We start from the raw sequence: 11,903 nt of genomic DNA, 5'->3' as shown, positions 1-11,903 counted from the left end.
AATTGTTATACGTAATAGGTTATTAAACAAACAATACATACATACATACAATCACGCCTGTATCCCATAAAGGGGTAGGCAGAGCACATGAAACTACTAAAGCTTCAGTGCCACTCTTGGCAAATAAGGGGTTGAAAGAAAACGAAACTGTGACATTGCAGTGACAGGTTGCCAGCCTCTCGCCTACGCCACAATTTAACCCATATCCCACAGTCGCCTTCTACGACACCCACGGGAAGAAAGGGGGTGGTGAAATTCTTAACCCGTTACCACACAGGCGAACAATGCTTTTAAAATACTGTGTGATATCGATCTATCACTCTATCAGTATCAAAACTGACGTTTCTTCAAACAAATCTTGGCATATTCGATCCATATCGTATTCAAATCTAGTATGTGACGGCTTATAAAGCTTATAAAGTTCAAATCGGGCCGATATTTGTACCATAATATGAGTGATATTTTATGTTGCATCTGCATTTACTCTATAATACGAATCATTAATTATTAACTGTCTATCAACCTAGCGTTATTATCAGGGGTTATGGTTATGTTGTAGAGTGCCAATTTTTGAAAAAAAAAAAAAAACCATTTATTCAATACAGATCATCATTCAAAATATACTTAATATTTTGTGACCTCCGATATGCTATATCTTCAGTTTGTATAGCGTCTCTCATCTTAGCTAACCCCCTTCGGACTTACGTCCTTTGTCCCAACACAAGCGTCTCCTCACCACTGGGCCCAACGGTCGTCGAAACTCCAGTCCTCTCGCGTTCCCGCGCACGAACGTACGTCTCGCACGCGTTCGTAACTTCGAAACTTTTCGTAGTGTGGTTCCAAGTTCCAATAAGACTTGGCCGTTTTGTTTTGTGGGATGTGATGTGATTGTGACAATGTGGATTATGTTTGTGTTTACTAGTATTTAGGATACCGAGGAGGATTTTCTTTATTTTGTATTTGTAAGTATTTTTTATTTTATCTTTGATGGTCGGGATAATAGCGGATAATTTTCGAAGAATGGCATTTAAACGTCTTTAAATTTTACTGTTTAATTTATGAGTTTTATGACTCTAATAAGCAACGACACAAAACTACAGAAAAAGTAACGGCAAACATAATTGGCAGGTTGTATATTATGTTTATCGCATGTTATCTTTTCTGCTTCTTGATATTACTAACAACTTTATTGGACTTGAGTAACTTTTAAGGTGTTATTTGGCAACTACTTATCTGAACTATCTAGGGCAACTCGGTAAAGGGATAATTTAGGTATTTTGTAGTAGGATTAAGCGAAAACTTCTTAGAATCTGGGGCGAAGCTACCCAAGTTGCGATGTGCCGTTCCCAGAAAAAATCTCATAGCAGGGGATATTCCCGTGGAAGACAAATTCCCTTCATATATCACAATGCCCGAGATCCTTGATAAAATTTGGCCTCCGGCATTGGGGATACACATACTTAAGACGCTACGGGAGCGAAAATGCTAAAATGGAAGGGTCCCCCTTTCAATTTGGGAATTCAGCTAAATATACTAGTGTTATTAACTAGATTTATCGAAAAAAATGTCCATTAAGAACAACTCAGTTGAAAGACATTGCGAATCTTTAAAATTGAGGTTCCACTCTCGACTGTTTCCTCCTTCAAAACGTATTTAAACGGAACGAAATTTGAGAATCTGAATAACAATGAAATACTCTGTGTCGGACCGTTTACATTTTATGGCTAATTGTTACCGATCTTGCGTTTTTGAGCCATATTGAAAAAGGCCGTTTTTAGAAATTTTTGATTGGCTCTAGCGTCGTTTAAAATTAAAATAGAAAAAATCAAAACGGTCCGACACAGATAACAATAATTAATAATCTGTGTTGAAATCATTGCTCTATCTTCAAAAACCGGGGACGAACGTATCGTCTTAAATATATTTACATGTAATGTAATGTATGTAATATCTTCCTTTTTCTGCTACTATTTACATACTACTTTCGAGCCTATTTAGTGGCCACTATAAAGTAAAAACGTAGAGGTATCCCAAAGAAGTAAGTTCCAATTCAGACGTCCTGTTTGAAAGCTAGAACCGTTAAAGGGTTTGTAATGTTGGTACAGCACACGACACGAGGAGGTGGTTGTAGACTGTTTGTTGGTCTGCCATGTTGGGAGTAGCTAGAGTAGGTACTTTAGTGAAAACCAGGGGTGGCCAACCTTTTTCCGCTCTTATACTAATGTTGTACTGCCGAAAACTTTCCTAAATTGCAAAGCTTCGCTATGTGTTTGAATTATATATTAAGTATTTATATATTATATATATCGTTGTCTAGGGTATCCATAACACAAGCCTTCTTGAGCTTACCGTGGGCCTCAGTCAATCTGTGTAAGAATGTCCTTATAATATTTTTTTTTATACAAAATGAAAGTTTTAGTATTTTTTCTTGAAAATTTAAAAAAATAATAATCAAATTGAAAAATATTAACTTGACCGAAACATTGTGAGTTGTAGTTTAGTTTGGATCACAGTTGAGAGTTTTTCAACTTACTTAATTGGATGTTCTACGATATTTTAAAATTCTATTTTGTAATTAACAGGCAATAAAACTGTCGACACATCAGCTGTAATTAAAAATATATTATATTATATTAAAGTAATTATTTGGGATAAAATACAATTTTTCTAATGTGTATTTAGTACCTGTTGCTCACCAGCAGTTATCTCCATTCTTGACTCACTAGTTAAATTTCTTCACTTCACAAGTTTATTCTAACCTAAATCTACACAATGGATTCTGTCAAGCAGTCAGTTCATGATATGACAAAAAACTTCAACGAGCGGATGGCAGCCTTCCAGAGCCAGCTTGAGAAGAGTGCCCAGACGAACCCCACAGTTTCATCGCTGTCGGCTGAGTTCAACACTTTTCAAAATTTTACATTAAAAGCACTAGAAATGCTACAGCTGCAGATGAAGCTGCTAGAAAAGCAGGTGGACCAGATGGAAATGAGAACCCGTCGTAAGATGCTCCTTGTCCATGGTGTAACTGAGGTCAAGGATGAGAACACAACGGAACGGGTACTTGATGTATTCAAGAAGCACTTGAAGACGGACCTCGCTCCCACAGATATTGCCCGCAGTCATCGCATGGGCCGGCCTCGAGCCAACCAGTCTCGGTGCATTCTTGTGAAGTTTAGTGACCTCTCTGATCGTGACACTGTGTGGTATGGCAAAACCGGACTGAAAGGGACTGGCATTACATTGTCCGAGTTCCTCACGAAGCCCCGGCACGATGTGTTCTTGGCTGCTCGCGATCGGTTCGGAGTGCGTGGCTGCTTTACTCGTGATGGAAGCGTCTATGTAATCGGTGCGAATGGTGAACGCCGCTGCGTGGCGTCCCTCGAGGATGTGAATAACTTCCAAGTGGACGCTAATGCCAATAAAGCGGAAGCTGGAGTTCTTCAAACCAGTCGGACAAGGAAGCCAAAAAAGCCCGGAGACAAGCAGCGAAGTCGCGCACTTAGGCCCGTTTCTTGGTACTTTATCTTTCTTCCATTCTTTTGTGTTCCTGGTCAAGTCTGTCTTCATTCGATTCAGTGTGACTTTTAGTTTTAGTCGTATTATCTGTTTTCTTATATGTTACCCACTTTTCTACTTATGTTAATTATTTACTTTTGCTATGTTTTGTGTTAAAATAAGGTATCTTGTCGTTTGGACTTGCTTGACAGTGACAGTACTGACAGACGTTCCTCAGATGACTTTTCTTTGAAACTTGATAATGTTGCCAGGGTGTAAATAGTAACGTTTCGTTACTTTTAACTGTTTTAATAACGTTTTTTTAAATCGTTTTTTTTTGTGGTTAGATTTTATAAATCTTGTAAGTAAACTTGTAATGTTTTTACTGCTGGCGGGTAGTAGAATGAGATTTAGACGTATTTTCTATATATATATATATATATTATTATTATTTTTATATTATATAAAATATAATTTTATTTTATTTGTATGACACTATGTAGTTTAGCTTGCGACAGTGATAGTGATGAATATATTTCTTTTTCGTCCGGTAAAGACGACGACAGCTTTCATAGTCTTTCTCCTTCACTTCATGATTTTCTTGACGGACAACTGAATGACGTGCCTAAAAACTTTAATGTTGCGCATATCAACGCGCAGAGTATTCCTGCCCATTATAAAGATCTTTTATTAACGTTTGACCTGAATAACATACACGCAATTCTTGTATCTGAGTCTTGGCTTAAACCATGTCTACCTTCTACCTCGTATTCCTTACCAGGATTTCAGTTGGTGCGGAATGACCGTTCTGGTAGAGGCGGTGGTGGGGTTGCAATTTATCTTCGATCTAACATCCCTTTCTCTATTGTCAGTGTGTCGCCCCCTTGCTCAAACGAAGCCGAACATTTATTTCTAGATGTTTCCTTATCCCATACAAAATCTTCTGGGTGTTTTTTATTCTCCGTCTTTGAATATAAATTACTTTTCCTCGCTTGAGAAACTCCTAGAAGACCTTATGCCTTCATTCAATCATCATATCATTATGGGTGATTTTAATACTTGTTTGCTTAAGAATGATTACCGATCCAATGCATTGAATTCCTTAGCTGGAGCTTGCAACCTAACTATCCTCCCGTCTGGGCCTACTCACAACTTTCCTAATTGCTCCCCTTCTTTATTGGATCTCACTCTTGTTTCCTCTTCTAGTCATGTAGTTAAATACGAGCAATATTCAGCGGTGGAATTTTCATACCACGATCTACTTCTACTATCCTATAGAATTAGACCACCTAAACCAAAACCTAGAATTTTGTTGCAACGCAGTTTTCGTAGAATGAGTGTGGAGAGGTTGTGCGATGATGCTCTTCGAGTGGATTGGGACATGATATTTAGGGCTAGTGATGTCAATGACAAGCTTCTTTTGTTTAACTCTCTTCTTACAGCTTTATGATACACATGCCCCAATTCGCCCTGTTAAAATTAAGCATTTACCGGCTCCTTGGTTGACCGAAAGTATACGTTCCTTAATTTCTAAGAAAAATGTGGCCAAATCGAGATATAGAACTAATCCATCTGATAGAAATAAGGAAAAATACCATTCGCTACGCAATAGATGCAGCACTGCTTGTCGGGATGCCCAGAGACATCACATTCATAGTTCTATCGAAAATGGTGATCCCTCTAAGACCTGGAAATTCCTTAAAACTTTAGGTGTGGGAAAATCTCAGCATTCCCCTGTGAATAAAGATGTTGATCTCAACTTACTCAACCAGCATTTCTCTGCTTCTACTACCTTCAGTGGGCCGGCTAAGGCTCAAACACTCGACTATCTCTCTAACGTTACTACTTCTGTTTCTTCTAAATTTTCCTTTTCAGAATTTTCCGAATGTGATGTCAAGAAAAATTTACTATCGATATCTTCCAATGCTATTGGTGTGGACAATGTGAGCCGTAATATGATCCTACCGCTACTTGATCTCCTTCTTCCCATCATTACCCACATTCTCAATTCTTCAATTTCTTCGGGTATTTTTCCAATGCTGTGGAAAGAAGCTTACATTGTCCCTTTACCTAAAAAATCTAATCCTTCTTCTTTCACTGACTACCGTCCCATATCTATTCTTCCCTTTCTTTCTAAAGTTCTCGAGCGCTTAGTTCATCAACAACTCACTTCTTATTTAAATAGAGAAAGCCTCATGAACCCTTTTCAATCCGGCTTCCGTTCTGGCCATAGTACGGTCACATCACTAATCAAAATCACTGATGACATCCGATCTGGAATGGACAAGCGGATGGTGACGGTATTAACGTTGTTGGATTTCAGTAACGCGTTTAATACCGTCGATTTCGATATTCTAATTTCAGTGTTAAACTCTCTAAATTTAACTACTCCGGCTCTTAACTGGTTTAGAAGTTACCTTGTTGACCGTCGGCAGAGAATCAAAATCGAAGATGCACATTCCTCTTGGTGTAGCACTCTTGCTGGCGTTCCGCAAGGTGGCGTTCTATCTCCTCTTCTCTTTTCAATTTTTATTAACTCTATCACCAACAACCTTACCTCTTTTTATCACTTGTATGCCGATGATTTGCAAATTTATTCACAGGGTGTGCTTGACGATCTCCCATCCCTTATTAACACTACAAATAATGATTTAGAAAACATTTTAGATTGGAGTAACCGCTACGGTCTCATAGTCAATCCATCTAAAACGCAAGCTATCATTATTGGTAGTCAGAAACTTATCTGTCGGATCAATTTTTCCGATTTACCTAGGATTTCGTTTAACGGCACTTTAATTCCTTATTCATCTGAAGTAAAAAATTTAGGTATAATAATGGACCGTACTCTGTCTTGGATTCCTCAGATGAAAGAGGTAAGTAGGAAAATGTTTGCTGCAATAGGATCCTTACGGCGACTACGTAACCTTTTACCTTATTCGACCAAAATTGCTCTAGCTCATACTTTGCTTCTCCCGATTTTAGATTATGCAGATATAAGCTACCCTGATCTTTCTGAAGAGCAACTTAGCAAACTCGAACGTCTTCAGAATGTATGTATTCGGTTCATTTATGGCTTGCGAAAGTATGATCATGTCTCTTATTATCGTTCGCAGCTCAAGTGGCTGCCTATACGTCTGCGACGCAATTCTCATATTCTCGCTCACTTGTACGGTATACTTTTCAACCCCTCCACCCCGCTCTACCTGAAGGAGCGCTTCAAATATCTTTCATCTTTAAGGTGCGCCCAGAATCACCTACTTGCCCAAGTTTCCTCTTCTTCTAAATTCTATAACGACTCTTTTACCTTTCAAGCGATTCGGTTGTGGAATGCTCTGCCGTCTGATCTAAGGCGTGCCAAATCTCTCCCAATTTTTAAGGCTCAACTGAAATTACACTATCTGTCACTTCCTTAAACTTCTTAAACATGTTATTCTGTTGCTTTTTTATATGTATATATAATATTATGTTTATGTATGTGTATGTATGTATATCTATATAACTTATATTAGTATGTATATTTCTACGTAGTTACTTGTGCTGGATCTTTTTTTTTTCTCTCACACCACTTATTTCTTTTTTTTTTCTCGGTTTTTTGCTACCCTTATATTTCTCCGTTACATTGATCTCTACTACCCGAAGGTTGTCTGGTAGAGATCGCTTTTTAGCGATAAGACCGCCTGTTGTTGCTTAATTTCTTGTTTGATCTTATTTGTTGTATGTAATTACTTAATGTGCACAATAAAGAATATTATTATTATTATTATCTCGTCTTTCAGTTCAATGTATTTTGATGTCAGGTTTATACTTATAATACGGTTCTATGTCTGTAATGAAGTTGTATTGGTGTGCGAGTTTTTGGTGAATAATATTTGTCACTTGGTCATGTCTGTGTTTATAGTCAGTCTGGGCTATTGTTTTACACGCACCTGTAATATGCTGGATAGTTTCTGGGCAGCTATTGCACTTCCTGCACGTGTCGTTGGTCAGGGTTTTTGTAATATATCGCTGATAGTTTTTGGTCTCTATTACTTGGTCTTGTATCGCCAACATGAACCCTTCAGTCTCCGGGAACAGTTCACCACGCCTCAGCCACGCGTTCGACGCCTCCTTGTCGACATTAGGTTGGCAAAGGTCATGACGATGTCTACCATGGAGAGACTTCTTAGTCCACTCGGCGATTTTTGTCTTATCGTCTGTAAGGTTTTCATTTTTTTGTGTTGTACTATCTTGTAGGTTCAATGGTGTAAACTTGCGATCATTCTCTACTGTGGCTTTGTGTAGTGTGGAACGTCGTGCTTTATTAAAAAAGTAATGTCTTAATGTTGTTATCTGTCGGTTGTGTATGTTTGTTATGTCGATTAGTCCTCTCCCACCTTCTTTTCTCGGTAGTGTCAGCCTCTGAACGCATGATCTTGGGTGGTGTTTACGACATTTAGTCATTGTGGTGTGGATGGTACGTTGTAAATCTTTGAGATCTGATTTAGTCCAGTTGATTACTCCGAAAGAATAAGTGAGAACGGGTATAGCAAATGTGTTTATGGCTTTTATTGTATTGCGTGCATAAAGATGTGATTTCAGAATTGTATTAAGTCTATGTCGGAACTGTTGTTTTAGTTTTTGTTTTGTGTCTTTATACTGTATTTGTCGAGATTGATTGTATCCTAAATATTTGTAGGTATCCTGTTCGTCAAGAGATTCAATTTGGTCCCCAGATCCTAACAAGTAATTATGTTGGTAGAGCTGTCCACCTTTCATTGAGTTTATTTTGCACTTATCAATCCCGAATTCCATTTTTATGTCATTTGTAAATTGTTCTGTCAAGTTAGTCAGTAGATATAGGTCAGTCTCATTGTCCGCGTAAAGTTTTATGTCATCCATATAAAATAAGTGGTTTATGTACTCAGTATGTTTATCGCTGTCTGTGTAATGTAAAGGGTATCCGGCTGAAGTTGAATTTAATATCTTGGAGAGGGGATTTAAAGCTAAGCAAAACCACAGTGGGCTCAGTGCATCACCTTGGAATATACCTCTCTGTATTCTAATAGGATTTGTTTCTAAACTTACCGTTGGGGAGTTGAGTTTCAGTCGTGTTGTCCAGGTTGTCATGGTTGTCTTTAAAAGGTTAATTATCTTGGGGTGTATTTTATATATTTCTAAGACTTGAATCAGCCACGAGTGAGGGACAGAATCGTATGCTTTTTTGTAATCAATGTACATTGAGTATAAGTCGGATTTGGTTTTATTAACATGTCTAAGAATTACTGAATCTATGGTAAGTTGTTCCTTACATCCCTGGCTAAACTTACGGCAGCCCTTTTGCTGTTCAGCCAAGATGTTATTGTCATCTACGTGTTTGTATATTAGCTCAGAAATGCAGGAAGTCAAAATCTTATAAATGGTTTGCAAACATGTGATCGGTCTATATTTAGCTGGATTGGTGAGGTCACTTTGGTCTTTTGGTATCATAAATGTAGTTCCTGTGGTAATGTATGGCGGCATTGTGGTAGGATCGTCAGTAAACTTATTGAGATAACTGTGTAAATAGGGTTGAATATTTGTAAACTTTTTGTACCAGTAGTTATGTATGTAGTCTGATCCAGGTGCTTTCCAGTTATGGAGGTTACTAAGAACTTTCTTAAATATGTCTAGGGGAATATACTCAAAAGTCATTTCTGTTGTATAATTGTTGTTTCTAGTAGTTTCTGTTTGTATCCAGTCTGCTTCAGCGTTATGATGAACTGGTTTCTCCCATATTTCTGCCCAAAAATTTTGTAGATCTTCCGGGTCTGGAGAGCTGCTACCTATATTAGTGCTTATGTTTTCTGTAGTATTTGTTGTAGACTGTCTAATATTTCTATAAAACTGTTTTTCATTATTATGAAATTGGTTGTTTTGCTGTTTTCGTAGAGTACAAGTTTTATATCTATTTAACCGTCCTGATATGAGTGCAAGTTTTTGTTTGAGAGTATCTAGTGTGTGTGTGAGTTGTGTATTTGGTTCTTCATGGACAGAATGAATTTTGTATTGTTCCATTATGTCACTTACGTGTTTTTCGATGTTTCTGCTTCTAGTCCCGCTCATGAATTGTGTCAGTCTGCCTATTTTCGTTCGAATATCCTGTAATCTTCTCTCTAGTCTTCTCTGCCATTGCGGTCTTCTGTCTTTATTTGCAGGACGAGATCTAGGGTTACCTGTGGTTTGCAATGATATTTTTGCCCCATTTACTTTGGCCGCTGTCCAGGCTGCACAATATATTGCAGTTTGAAGGGTGTTGAAATCTGTATCGCTGTTTTTGTTTGGGGATGTATGACCTACATGTCGGGTCAGTATCTTTGAAATGCTCTAATGTCTCTCTAAAGGTGTCATCTATTAAAAGGTCTCTTTGAGGGTGATGTGGGCTGTCGTCACTATCTCTGTCTTCAGGGATATTCAACTGTATACTCTGTAAAAATGGCGTTTCAAGGTCGTATTGTTGGTTTAAGTCAACTGTTGTAGCTATTTCTGTATTATTGATTAAATTTTGAATATTTATTGAAAGTTCGTCAGCTACCTGTTGTTTTAAGTCATTTAACTTAGTCTCACTAAAGTATTTATTACTGATTATAGCTCTTCGTTGGTCAGCTATCCTTTGCTCTTATTATTATTATTATTATTATCTTGTATCTACTTACCTATTTTTATTGTAGATAAAGTCTCCAAATATCTACCCAAGTATCAATTAATTGCGTAAAAGTATAAATTCATAAATATAAGCGTAGATAACGTTTGAAGAAAATAATATGCCTTAAATAAAAAAATTAACACCACTTACTTATTTTGTTACTTTTATTTGGGGGCTTTTTGCCCTTTTTTGTGTCCAACAAATATTTAATTTAAAAGTACATACTGTATTGGATCAGTTTTTCTGTATCAATAAAGTAAACAAAAACAAACACAACAATACATACAACTACTTTGAACTTCAACTAAAACTTCAAATAAAATATAAGTTGAAAATGCAGTTTTACATGCCTTATTGTAATTAATTATAAATATAATTTCCGAGTAGATATCAAATACACCAGGAAATCATGAAATCGTCATTGACATCATTGTTTTATAGCTTTATATTAACAAATGCGGAAGTGATTTAAAAAAAATACTACATAATAATATTATACACTAGGAAGAAGTTAGACGTTAGATAACAGAATACGGTTCTATACTATACTTTAGTTTCCTAAATTATAGTTTACCGAGTCTTGTTTCTGTACATTTCTATACAGTTTGAAACCTAGTTACGTATTTACGTAGCGGTAATCCTATAATTTAGGAGCATTACCTGAGTCTAGTACTAAAGCACTGAGTCGTGATCTAAATCGGAACTAGTTGTTTGTTTTAAAACTGGTTTCCGACCGCGACCTGAGCTCTACAACAATTAGTGGAATATACTTGTTACACAGCTTGATATCCATTTGAATAATACGAAAACCATTTCATAAAATTGTAATAAATCCATAATCCATACTATAAGATTATAAATGGGAACGCGCCGCGTGTGTGTCTGTTTGTTTTGTCCGTCTTTCACGGCAAAACGGAGCAAAGAATTGACGTGATTTTTTAAGTGGAGCATCGAGTACGTACCCCAATAGAGCAGAAATGTTATTTAATTTGTTCGAAAACGATTCCGCCAACTCGCAGCTACTCATATCCCCTCTCACTGCGCTCCCATTGGCTGATACAAGGTCAAATAATTGGTGCTATGAGCGCTAGGGATGAGGTAGTGCGTAAGTAAGGTTTATCGATAAAGCTATTAACCCCTTACGCGCTTTATGCACCACCGTATGTGCAAGCCCCAAGTCCGTAATATCGCATGCACACAAGGTTGTGCAAAAATCTGTTAGATACAACTTTATAATATGGGTTACTAATGTATTACCGAAAGTTATTTGCCAGATTTTCACATCCCAAACAATGTATCCCAAAATTTAAAAGGCAACTCATCATTTCCCAACTTATCGTGTGATATATACATATTTGCCAAAATAATGACATCCAAATAAATATTTAGACATTTCCTTACTGTGGCAATGTTCATTTTACCAAACTTCAATTAATCAAAATGATTAATTGCCAACCAATATTATCCCAACAGAAAAAAAGCCAAATCTAACATTTGGTAAAACATTTCTTGGGCATTTTTTATTTTAACAAACCTTGTTTACTCAAACCGAGTAGTTGACGAAAATTTAAATAAACAACATTTACTTTGACATTTTTTTATATTATCAAATCTTAATGTATTCGAAATAAACCTACTTTTTTAGCAACATTTTGTGTGGGGATCGCAGTTCTAACCTAACCTAAACCTACTTTCTTACCAACATTTTGTGTGGGGGTCGCAGTTTTAACCTAACCTAAACCTA

The 11,903-nt window shown here is 37.0% G+C and overlaps 1 protein-coding gene across 1 annotated transcript in view; it reads left to right on the top strand.

The window, feature by feature from the left end:
• Positions 1 to 793: 793 nt before the first annotated feature.
• LOC125227967 overlaps positions 794 to 11,903 on the top strand; it is a 119,341-nt gene continuing 108,231 nt past the window's right edge. The window contains exon 1 of the mRNA XM_048132385.1: positions 794 to 962. The gene's annotated coding sequence lies outside the window, so the exon portion shown is untranslated. The remainder of the gene's footprint in view (positions 963 to 11,903) is intronic.

Source organism: Leguminivora glycinivorella, chromosome 7 (assembly GCF_023078275.1).
Source record: "Leguminivora glycinivorella isolate SPB_JAAS2020 chromosome 7, LegGlyc_1.1, whole genome shotgun sequence".
NCBI classification, from domain to species: domain Eukaryota; kingdom Metazoa; phylum Arthropoda; class Insecta; order Lepidoptera; family Tortricidae; genus Leguminivora; species Leguminivora glycinivorella.
The sequence above is the reverse complement of the archived record's forward strand: the minus strand, read 5'-3'. Positions and strand labels throughout refer to the sequence as shown.